The sequence below is a fragment of the Schistocerca serialis genome, chromosome 6 (genome assembly GCF_023864345.2).
Source record: "Schistocerca serialis cubense isolate TAMUIC-IGC-003099 chromosome 6, iqSchSeri2.2, whole genome shotgun sequence".
NCBI lineage: Eukaryota > Metazoa > Arthropoda > Insecta > Orthoptera > Acrididae > Schistocerca > Schistocerca serialis.
Window position 1 is genome coordinate 243,752,345 of NC_064643.1, and position 12,047 is coordinate 243,764,391.

The 12,047-nt window shown below is 36.5% G+C and overlaps 1 protein-coding gene across 4 annotated transcripts in view; it reads left to right on the forward strand.

The window, feature by feature from the left end:
- LOC126483699 (focadhesin) overlaps positions 1–12,047 on the forward strand; it is a 288,818-nt gene that overhangs the window by 65,761 nt on the left and 211,010 nt on the right. The window lies entirely within an intron of this gene.

The following is a 12,047-nucleotide window of genomic DNA, read 5'->3' on the forward strand; positions in this document are numbered from 1 at the left end:
CGTACCTTTTTGTAACACCCTGTATAGTAGAAGTAGTTGCTAATGAGATTTTTTTTTAACTTTGTGTTTAAATATTTGAGAATTCTCAGCTTCCTGCGTGATGTCCACTGGAAACTTCATACAGACTTTTCACCAGCATATAAATCTCCATTCCAAACCCTAAATAGGGATGCATAGTCTGTATGGAAATTAAGTTTTACTTCTAGTATTGTGCCGAGTTCATCCTAAAATCACTCGTGCTTTTACCTACAAATCTATTAGAGGATGCATGTTTTGGCATGTAAGTGTAAGAATCTCTAGGTCTCTGAAGAGGCATCTGCTAGATGTTCAGTTATCAACTTTACTCAGTATTCTTATTGCATACCTCTGTAGAATTAACACTTTTTTCACCTTAGCTGCAATGCCCGAGAAGATTATGTCATAGGACAGAACTGAGTGAAAGTATGCAAAGTATTCTAGCAATCTTGTATGAGGTAAAACAGTGAGATAGATTTATGAGTATGAAGCAGAAAGAACTGAGCCTTTTGGTTAACCCCATATTCTGATGCCACCTCAGTTCATAAGCCATCTGGATGCCCATGAACGTCACACGTGGAGCTTCGTCCAGTGTATGCTCATTGTTATGTGTTTCTGGTACACACCTTCTGTTAATGCACACACGTGACTCTTCTGCATGCCTGAAGGCCCTCCTCCTTAATGGATCTTACAGAACATAATGAAAGAAAGAAAGACTGAATGAATGAATGAACAGCAGAATCTTATGATGTACTATGTCAATAACTTTATCAGTATTTCTGGTGCTTCTTGTTTGTGTCTGTCATGCTTAGTATATATTTAATGCACTTATAACTGACAGCTGTAATTGACTCCTCATTTCTGAATACATTATGCTGGATTTTTTAAAATTATTTAAGTGTTCATAAAATGTTCAGATATTTTTCAAGTGCAATAGTAAATTGTAATGGGCCTGAAGTTCTTTACAGCATCTCTCCAAACTGTTTTGATAGGCTTATATAACCGTAGAAATCTTCAGTACATCAGTGTAAGGGTAAAAGCCTAGACCAGGATCAGTGGCATACTTGCATGTTTTGTACAGCAGCATTGTCAACACTTGCAGTGACATATGACAGGAATGAGACAGGGTGTGTCAGCTGCTGTTCCTTTGCAGTAAATAAGAGGTGAATATTGTCATGTTCTCATGTCAGTATACCACAACTGGATAGAGCAGTCTCTCACTGGTGTCAATGGCCTTCTTAACAATTGCTTCAGAGTTAAGTACTCCTTAGTACTTTTATTGCTTTTTCTACTTCATCTGGTGTGTCTGTTGAACACACACACACACACACACACACACACACAAACACACACGCGCACATATTTGAAAATTTTTAGTAATGAATTGTATATACTTTTCTTGACTAGAATTTGGTATAGGACTGTTTCACAAGCGGCTGTCACTGAGGTAGCAACATACACATCCAGATTTGAGATATTAGCTGTTGCAGGATTTAAAAGTGCCTTTTTGTTCCTGCTTTTAGTAAGAAAGACAATGAAAACTCTCCACACATTATATGTCATTGGATTTACTTGTTTTCAGAATGATTCCAATTTAGTCAATGAAAAGTTGCAGATTTTCAGATGGTGGTCTATAATCAGTTGCATTATTCAAAATAAACTTTCTAATTGTTATGGCTACAATTTCAGAATCCTTTCTGACATTCATTGGAGTTAGATCAAGTAGGTTGGTAAAGTCCATATGGATATGATAACGGAAAGAAAATTTGATTGAGAAAATTACAGAGAGACAGAATAGCCAGTACTTATTCTACAGGAGGTGAATTGTCAGTACTGCTGATGAACAAGTTTGTTGTTGTTGTCGTGGTCTTCAGTCCTGAGACTGGTTTGATGCAGCTCTCCATGCTACTCTATCCTGTGCAAGCTTCTTCAGCTCCCAGTACCTACTACAACCTACATCCTTCTGAATCTGCTTGGTGTATTCATCTCTTGGTCTCCCTCTACGATTTTTACCCTCTGCGCTGCCCTCCAATACTAAATTGGTGATCCCTCGATGCCTCAGAACATGTCCTATCAACTGATCCCTTCTTCTAGTCAAGTTGTGCCACAAACTTCTCTTCTCCCCAATCCTATTCAAGACCTCCTCATTAGTTATGTGATCTACCCATCTAATCTTCAGCATTCTTCTGTAGCACCACATTTCGAAAGCTTCTATTCTCTTCTTGTCTAAACTATTTATCGTCCATGTTTCACGTCCATACATGGTTACACTCCATACAATACTTTCAGAAATGACTTCCTGACACTTAAATCTATACTCGATGTTAACAAATTTCTCTTCTTCAGAAACGCTTTCCTTCCCATTGCCAGTTTACATTTTATATCCTCCCTACTTTTGACCATCATCAGTTATTTTGCTCCCCAAATAGCAAAACTCCTTTACTACTTTAAGTGTTTCATTTCCTAATCTAATACCCTCCGCATCACCCAACTTAATTCGACTACATTCCATTATCCTCGTTTTGCTTTTGTTGATGTTCATCTTATATCCTCCTTTCGAGACACTATCCATTCCGTTCAACTGCTCTTCTAAGTCCTTTGCTGTCTTGGACAGAATTACAATGTCATCAGTGAACCTCAAAGTTCTTATTACTTCTCCATGGATTTTAATACCTACTCCGAATTTTTCTTTTGTTTCCTTCACTGCTTGCTCAATATACAGATTGAATAACATCGGGGAGAGGCTACAACCCTGTTTTACTCCCTTCCCAACCACTGCTTCCCTTTCATGCCCCTCAACTCTTAGTTTGAAGATGGGAAAACTTTACCTAGCTTTTGGAACTTTTAGTTCCCTCTTCAGAGAAGAGAGGAAAGATAGATTGGGGAAGGTTAGGTAGGAGGTGGTTAATGTCACTCAGATTAATGTCACAGGTTCAGAAGGACCTGTGCAACAATTTGTAGGAGTGAATGTGATTAAAATGGCTAAAAAGTCATCAGCCAATGAGGGGTGACCTACCAGCTACACTCACTCACTCCCAGACTCAGTCACAGTCACTCACAAAGTCATACTATATCACATCCCTTAAAATAACTTGTAAGATCTACCTGTTACAAGCACAAAGGGAATGAAACAGCAGGCAAGTCTGTGTATGACCTGAACCTCCTTTCTAACCTTTCACAACATATCGATCTTTTCCTTTAAATGCATTGCTAACCCACTCTGCTTGATAAATTTTAGCAATAGATGGCACACAAAATAAAATTTATAATTTTCGTAATCCGAATTAATTCAGGATTAAGCTGGTGTTCTGAAATGCATATTGCTGAGATATTTTATCTCAACAGTTACGGAAAAATCAATTTTGTCAGTCTTATTACATTTGTGGTACTTTCACTTTCGTACTTCTTTTCCTTCAAATTAAGTTATTGCTTTCTTTCTTGTTCCTGCACGCACATTATCCTGTAATTATATGTCTAGCCTTTCTCAGCGTAGGTGCTTTCATCTTTGGACAGTCTGTTTTTGCTCATTTATAAATGGTGGTTGTTGTTTTTTACATTGTTGTCAGACAAAATTTCTTTCCAGTTGCAAGATTTCAGAATTCAAGACATAACCATATTACTCATATTCGTTGCTCTATCGATTTTTTTCTTCATTAAGTTAAGGTGATTTACTGCACAGATTTTTTTCATGAAAGTCTTGGTTATTGCATCCAAGGGGCATTGGGTGACTATTTAGGTCCATTTTGTGAGTTAGTTCCAAAAACATTTTAGTTTTACAAAAGATAACTGAGATGAAATATGGTGGAAAAGAAGTAATGTAATTATGTTTATTAATTCCTTCTTTAATCCTGTCTGTATATTATTGCTGAAATGCAATAAAATTGTTGAGAACTACAGGGTGAGCACAAAGTCTTGCCCTGATTATAACAATTTATTGCAGAATAACCATGGGACATAATAATTTAATTTTTTTAATACCTCTTACATTAGTAAACCTCAATGTGTGCTCACTTGGTAGCTTGGAGAATGTTGAGGCTGTATTCCAGTTCCCACCAGGTGTTTCCTAACATGTGTTCTGTTACAGTACCCACAGCAGCTTGAATCCTAGCCTTCAGTACGCCCATTGTTTTTTATTCTGGGGTTGTATAAAGGACAGAGTCTTCATCACACCAGTTGCTGACATCGATGAACTGAAGGCTAGGATGCAAGCTGTTGTGGGTACTGTGACAGAACACATGTTACAAAACACCTGGCGGGGACTGGAATACTGCCTCGACATTCTCCAAGCTACCAAGGGAGCACACATTGAGGTTTATGAACATAAGTGGTCTTAAAACTAGTAACACTCACCTATGTAATGGCATCAAATGTAACTTATTATGTCAAATGGTTATTCTGTTATAAATTTTTGTAATCAAGGCAAGACTTTGTGCTCGCCCTGTACTGTACTCAAGAAATATGGTATCATTATAAGCTTCACAGCAACACTCAATAATGAATCCAGCATCTTCCATTTGTTAATTTTTATCTTTTTTTTTATTTTCTTACAATGTGCTTAGACATACTACTGTTAAAAGCAATATTAGAACATTGTTGTTGTTGTTGTTGTTGTTGCTGCTGATGTTGTTTTTGTGGCTTCAGTCTGAAGACTTGTTTGAACCAGCTCTCCACACTGCTCTACCTGTGCGAGTCTCTTCATCCCTTAATAACTACTGCAACCTACATCCTCCTGAATCTGCTTACAGTATTCATCTTTTCGTATCCCTGTACAGTAATTCAGTTCAATTCAATTTTTATCATCACATAACATGCCTTATACAATCAAAGATTGTGACATAGGTGACGTGTCAGTTTTACACTATATATAATAATACTAAAAATAGACAATAAACTAATAATATATATGGTGTAACATCTTCAAAGAGGTATTTTAATTACAATTATAATGCATTGTTGCCATTCATGAAATCTTCTACACTATAGTAACATTTACCTTTCAGAAATTTTTCCAGGTCTCTTTTGGTACCTTTTAAATTTGGGTCGTCCATATCTTTCCGTGTTTTATTTACAAATTTCATGCCCATGTAGTATGGGGTTTTTTCATGTGATTTTAAACTGTGGGTAGGTAACACGTAGCTTGTTCTATATCTAGTATCATATTGATGCAAGAAGAAGTTGCCCTCAAAAAGTTGTGGGTTTCTTTTCGTGAAAGTGAGTTTCATAGATGTATATGCTTGGAATGCTCATTAGATCTAGTTTTACAAATAAAGGTTTAGAATGTTGCTTTGGTTTTGCTCCCACCATTGCTCGGATGATTCTTTTTTGTAGTCTAAAAGCTCTAAGTAAATTTGTTTTTTCAGACCCCCAGAAAATTATACTATACTTAATGACTGAAACAAAATATGCATTTTATACAGTTTTTCTTACAGCTAAATCAGTAATACTATACAAGATATTCATAATATATACAAGGCTATTCAGTCAACCCAGTATGTTGTCCACATGGTGACTCCATAACAGGTTTTTATTGACTAATATGCCAAGGAATTTGACACAGTCTGCAGTCTCTAATTTTTTGTCCGTATACCTTATTTCACTTATAGACTGCGCAGATTGTTTTGTGGTGAAATGAACAATTTCTGTTTTTGTAAAATTTAATGTCAAGTTATTGTTTTTGACCCATGCCTCCACTTCTGCAAGTGTTTGTTCAATATGATGAATTAGGTCTACCTCATTTTTACAACAGACTACAACTGTTGAGTCATCTGCATAGAGGATAGTATCAGACTGGACCTGACATGGCGTATGATTAATATAATACAGAAAAAGTAGTGGCCCTAATATTGAAACTTGTGGAACACCTAATTGAGTGTGTTTCCAGCCAGAGAGAAATTTCTTGCCGTTGATGTTAATAAGTACTATATGTTTTCTGTTTGCCAAGTATGATGACATCCAGCTACGAGATTTGCCTTGAAAACCATAGCGAGCCAATTTTTGGAAAAGCAGGTCATGATTTATTGTGTCGGAGGCTTTGGACAGGTCACAAAAGATGCCTGACACACACATTCTATCATCAAGACATCTGCAGACTTTTGTGACTAATTCATTTATTGCATGGATTGTGCTGCGGCCTTTTCTGAAACCATATTGATTGCCTAAGATAATGCTGTTAGATGAATTGTGATTTTTGATCTGATCACATGCAGCTCTTTCAAATATTTTTGAGAAAATTGGTAACAGTGAGATTGGCCTATAGTTGCCCAATTCATCTTGTTTGCCTTTTTTATGTATGGGCTGAACTTCTGCATATTTTAATCGATCTGGGAAACATCCCTCATCAAAAAATTGGTTGATTATGAAAGAGAGTGGATATGCAATACTGTGACGGACTATTTTTATTATTTCAGTGGGGACCTCATCCCACCCTGCAGATTTTGAATTTTTTAGGGACATTATGATTTTGATGGCATCTGAGATGGAAACATGAGAAAACTTAAAACATGGGCAATTGCTGTCTATCATATTGGGCTTTGTTTTTGGTGGTGAACAGTCACCAAATTTGTTATAGTTTATGAAAAAGTCATTGAATGATTCACAAATGGCATTGGGTTCTGTAACAGCTCTACCATTTATCACTATTTTAGAAGCGCATTTTCTCTCTGCCTCACTGCCAACTTTGCTTCTTATAACAAACCAAACAGCTTTTGATTTGTTTTTTTGCATTTGAAATGAAGTTGTTATTCACAGTACATTTTGCTAGTTTAATTATTTTGTTGAATGTTTTTTTGTATTTGCTTACATACTTAAGAAATTGAGGGCTTCAATTTACTTTTGCCTCCATATGCAGTTTCCTCGTAGTAGCGCTAGACACACTAATTCCTTTTGTTACCCAGGATCTACTTTTTTGGGACCTGGTCCTCACTGTTACAAAAGGGAAGCATTCATGGAATATACCCAAGAATTCAGTTAAAAAGTTATTGTAATTGTCACTTGTGGAAGTGTGTTTGCTGACTGTCCACTTGATTTGGCTTAGTTTTTTGCAAAATACTTCCACATTTTCTTGACTGAAATTCATACATCTTTGTGTTGTGCAGACTGAATTTTGCTTCGGTAGTGCTTTATGGTCTGATACTCGTAAATCTAGAAGAAACTTTTCTTTTACATAATAATTATAACTACTTACAATATTGTCAATAAATGTTGCAGAGGTTGCTGTAATTCTTGCATACTGGCCAAAATTGAGATTTAGCCCATTTGTGGCTACCAGGTTCTTTAAGTGTGAAGAAAACTTGTCATCAGTCCTTACATCTATGTTGAAGTCAGCACATATAACCACTTTCTTGTACAGTTTCTCACTTTTTAATTTATGCAGCAATGTATCAAACTTAGCTAAAAATACAGAGCTTATATGGTACCCAGGGGTGCGATATATGCTGGTAATTAAGTTCCATACAACAACTTTCAAATTTACCTTCTTCATTCAGATGGCTAAAATTCTGTCTGATATCATAGTCTACCGTGGAATGAACTAGCATGCAAGAGCCTCCATACCCATTGGTCCTACAAAGCTGGTAGCCAGTTTATAACCTGTAAGTTTATTCAGGAGACTGATATTTTCAGATTTTAGCCAATGTTCATTAAGGCATATTACTTTCACAGATTGTTTCACACTTTCTAGCAAAATTTCTATATCATAAAGTTTCTTGATCATTCCTTCAGACAGACCTCTGATGTTTAAGTGCATAATGAAATTACTACTGTATATATTATTAGGTAGAGGGCCTTTAAAACTAATTTGACTATAAAGTAATGGAATGTCCACTTGAGTGTTGACTGCTTGTTCTGGATTCGTTGCATTGGGCCGAATTCGGAATGAATTGGCCCCTTTCATCAGTTTCCCTGTGTGTGAGCATCTGGATGATGAGTAGGTACAGTTTTCTTGACGATAATTTCAATCTCTGCTGTATCTTCTGAGGCTGGTTTTGGCACTGTCTCACCTTCTGGACATGATGTTCCTGTTTGAGCTGGCACTGTGACTGCAACTATGTGTGTGATTTTGAAATTGTTTTCCCGTTTTTCCATTTCCTTGGTCAAAACTGGTTGCATGGCAATTGGTTTTCTTGCAACGTCGTCATCTTTTTGTATTAAGTTCGCTAGCATTTTGCCACCGTATGACTTGCCAGCGTTATTATAATGTAGTCCATGTTTTGTAAACAAATCTCTTGCATCAGGAAGATCAAAAAATGTTACATTTTGTTGGGACTTGCATATTTTGTAGAACTGTCTGTTTACTTTTGCAAGCTCCAGCTTTACAATGGAATTGTCTTGCAGGTCGTATCTGTGAGGTAAGCCACTATGATGATTGGAACTTTCAGATCAAGTAATGTAGTTTTTAAACACTGGGTTGCATGTTTACCCTCATTTCTGTATACATCATTACTTCCACCCACGATTATGACGGCATCATTCTTAGATAGCTCATTAAGTGAGTTACTGCTCTTAATTATCTCAGTCAAAGGTGCACTGGATTTCGTCATACCTGTTGCCGCGAATAGCATACTGTATTCATTTATTTTTTCGGCAATTTTCTTGGCGTGGCTATCACCAAGTACAACTCGTCGTTTGATGTTCACTGGTTTATTTTTCGTATTAGATGTTTTCTTGACTGTGCGCTCGATTGGAGGTTTTGTCACTGATTTTTGTTCGTCATTGTTCGTTGTCTTATCACACTCTTCGTCTAGTGCTGTGAATTTATTTGATAGTGGTATCGCCGGAACTGTATTCACTGTCTGTTTATTTGATTTTTTTCGGCACACACACGTTTTTTGCCCAGAACGACGGTTAACAACACTGTCTTGTGCTAGACGATGATCTCGCTCTATCTCTTTGTATTTCATTTCCAGTTCTTTGTATTTCTGCTGAAGTTCTTCATATTTCATATTTATAGTCATTAAATCATCTGTATTATTATTTTTTCTTTTGATTTTATCATGTCCATTGCCTCGTTTTTCGTGACACTCACAATGCACTGACGGCTGTCCCTCCAATACTAAACTGGTGATCCCTTGATGTCTCAGAATGTGTCCTATCAACCGATCCCTTCTTTTGGTCAAGTTGTGCCACAAATTTCTTGTCTCCCCAATTCTACTCAGTACTTCCTCATTTGTTACATGACCAACCCATTTCAGCATTCTTCTGTATCACCACATTTCGAAAGCTTCTATTCTCTTTTCATCTAAACTGTTTATTGTCCATGTTTTTCTTCTGTACATAACTACACCTACACAAATACCTTCAGAAGACTTTCTAACACTTAAATCTGTACTTGATGTTAACAAATTTCTCTTCTTCAGAAATGCTTTTCTTGCCATTGCCAGTCTACGTTTTATATCCTCTCTACTTCTGCCATCATCAGTTATTTTGCTGCCCAAGTAGCAAAACTCCTTTACTACTTTAAGTATATCATTCCCTAATTTGATTCCATTAGCATCACCTGACTTAATTAGGCTACATTCCATTATTCTTGTTTTGCATTTGTTGTTGATTATCCTGTATCCTTCTTTCAAGACACTGCCCATTCCGTTCATCTGCTCTTCCAAGCCCTTTGCTGTCTCTGATAGAATTACAATGTCATCAGCAAACCTCAATGTTTTTATTTCTTCTCCCTGAACTTTAATTAGTATTCCAAATTTTTCTTTGGTTGCAATTACTTCTTGTTCAATGTACATAGGCTACAACCTTCCTCACTCCCTTTTTCAACCACTGCCTACCTTTCAGGCCCCTTGGCTCTTATAACTGCCATCTGGTTTCTGTACAAGTTGTAAATAGCCATTTGCTCTCTGTATTTTATCCCTGCTGCCTTCAGAATTTCGAAGAGATTATTTTGGTCAACATTGTCAAAAGCTTTCACTAAGTCTACAAATGCTATAAGTGTAGGTTGGCCTTTCCTCAACCTATCTCCTAAAATAAATTGTAGGGTCAGTATTGCCTTGCGTATTCCTACATTTCTGTGGAATCCAAACTGACCTTCCCTGAGGTCAGCTTACATCAGTGTTCCATTTTTCTGTAAAAAATTCGTGTTAGTATTTTGCAGCCATGACATAGTAAACTGATAGTTCAGTAATTTTCACACCTGTCAGCAACTGCTTTCTTTGGATTTGGAATTATGACATTCTTCTTTAAGTCTGAGGTTATTTCACCTGTCTCATACATATTGCACACCAGGTGGAAGAGTTTTGTCATGGCCGCCTCTCCCAAGGCTATCTGTCGTTCTGATGGAATATCGTCTACCCTCAGTGCCTTGTCCTGACCTAGATCTTTCAGAGCTTTGTCAAATTCTTCTCATCTTCATCTGCATCCCTTCCCCTTTCTATAACATTGCTTTCAAATTCATATCCCTCGTATAGGCACTCTGTGTACTCCTTCCATCTGCCAGCTTTCCCTTCTGTACTTAGGACTGGTTTACCATCTGAATTCTTGATATTCATACAGCTGCTTATCCTTTCCCCAGAGTTCTCTTAATGTTCCTGTAGGTGGGATCTATATTTCTACTAGTGAAATATGCTTCTAAATTATTACATTTGTCCCCTAACCAGAAATGCTTAGCAATTTTTCATTTCCTGTCTGTCTCATTTTTTGAAAGTTTGTGTTCCCTTTTAGCCTGCTTCATTTTCTGCATTTTTACATTTCCTCCTTTCACCAATTGAATGGAATCACTCCTGTGTTATCCAAGGATTTCAACTAGACCTTGTCATTTTTACCTATTTAATCCTTTGCTGCCTTCATTATTTCATCTCTTAATGCTATCCATTCGTCTTTTACTGAATTCCTTTCCCTTGCTCTAGTCAACCATTGCCTAAAGCTCCCTCTGAAACTCTCGACAACCTCTGCCTCTTTCAACTTATCCAGGTCTTATCTCCTTCATTTCCTACTGTTTTCCAATTTTTCAGTTTCAATCCACAGTTCATAACCAATAAATTGTGGAAATGTCTTACAATTTGAAATCTGGTTCCCAAATCTCTGTGTAACCATTATATAATCAGAGACCTTCCGGTGTTTCCAAATCTCTTACACATATGCTACCTTCTTTTATGATTCTTAAACCAGCTTTAGTGATGATTAAATTTTTCTCTGTGCAAACTTCTACCAGCTGGCTTCCTCTTTCATTACTGTCGCCAGTCCATATCCACCTACTATTTTTCCTTCTCTTCCTTTTCCTACTATAGATTTCCAGTCCCCCATTAAATTAATTTTTCCTCTCCTTTAACTATATGAATAATTTCTTTTACCTCATCACACATTCTTTTAGTCTATTCATCATCTGCGGAGCTAGTTGGCATAAACTTGTACTACTGTGTTAGGCACGGACTTCACGTCTGTCTTGGCTATCATAATATGTTCACTACACTGTTCATAGTAGCTTACCTGATTCCTATTTTCTTATTCATGATTAAACCTACTCCTGCATTACCCATGTTTGAGCTTGTATTTATGACCCTGTATTCACCTGACCCGAAGTTCTGTTCCTGCTGCCACCTAACTTTTTTAATATTATTCTTTTAATGTTATTTTATGTTTAAAGCAACTTTGTTATGGACCAGAGTTTCATGTGGTGCATGTATTCAGAGTCACTGAGGGAATGTGGTAGAGAGGCCAATGTAAAAAACTGCAAAATGATTAATGTATTCTTTTAATTTTGCATGTCTTGTGCAGAGTTATTTATTTATATTAAATTATTTAGGTACATATTTTATAGATCCATTTGTGTACATTGGTGCAAGGAGTGTGTAATTTACTATTATGTCCTTCACGATCATACACAGAGATAAAAAGAAACCTTATTTTGAGCAATAAAATATGATTCAGAGGTTACATTGTGTTTGATTTATCAACTAAAAAGGAATCCTATTGTCAATTATACAATAAAACAATGTCTGTAATTATCAAACAAAAGTTAATAAACAAGAGACATTTAAACTGAAAAATGTCAAAAATTGTCTATCTCTGTCTGTTAAAAAACTTTATCTGTAAGA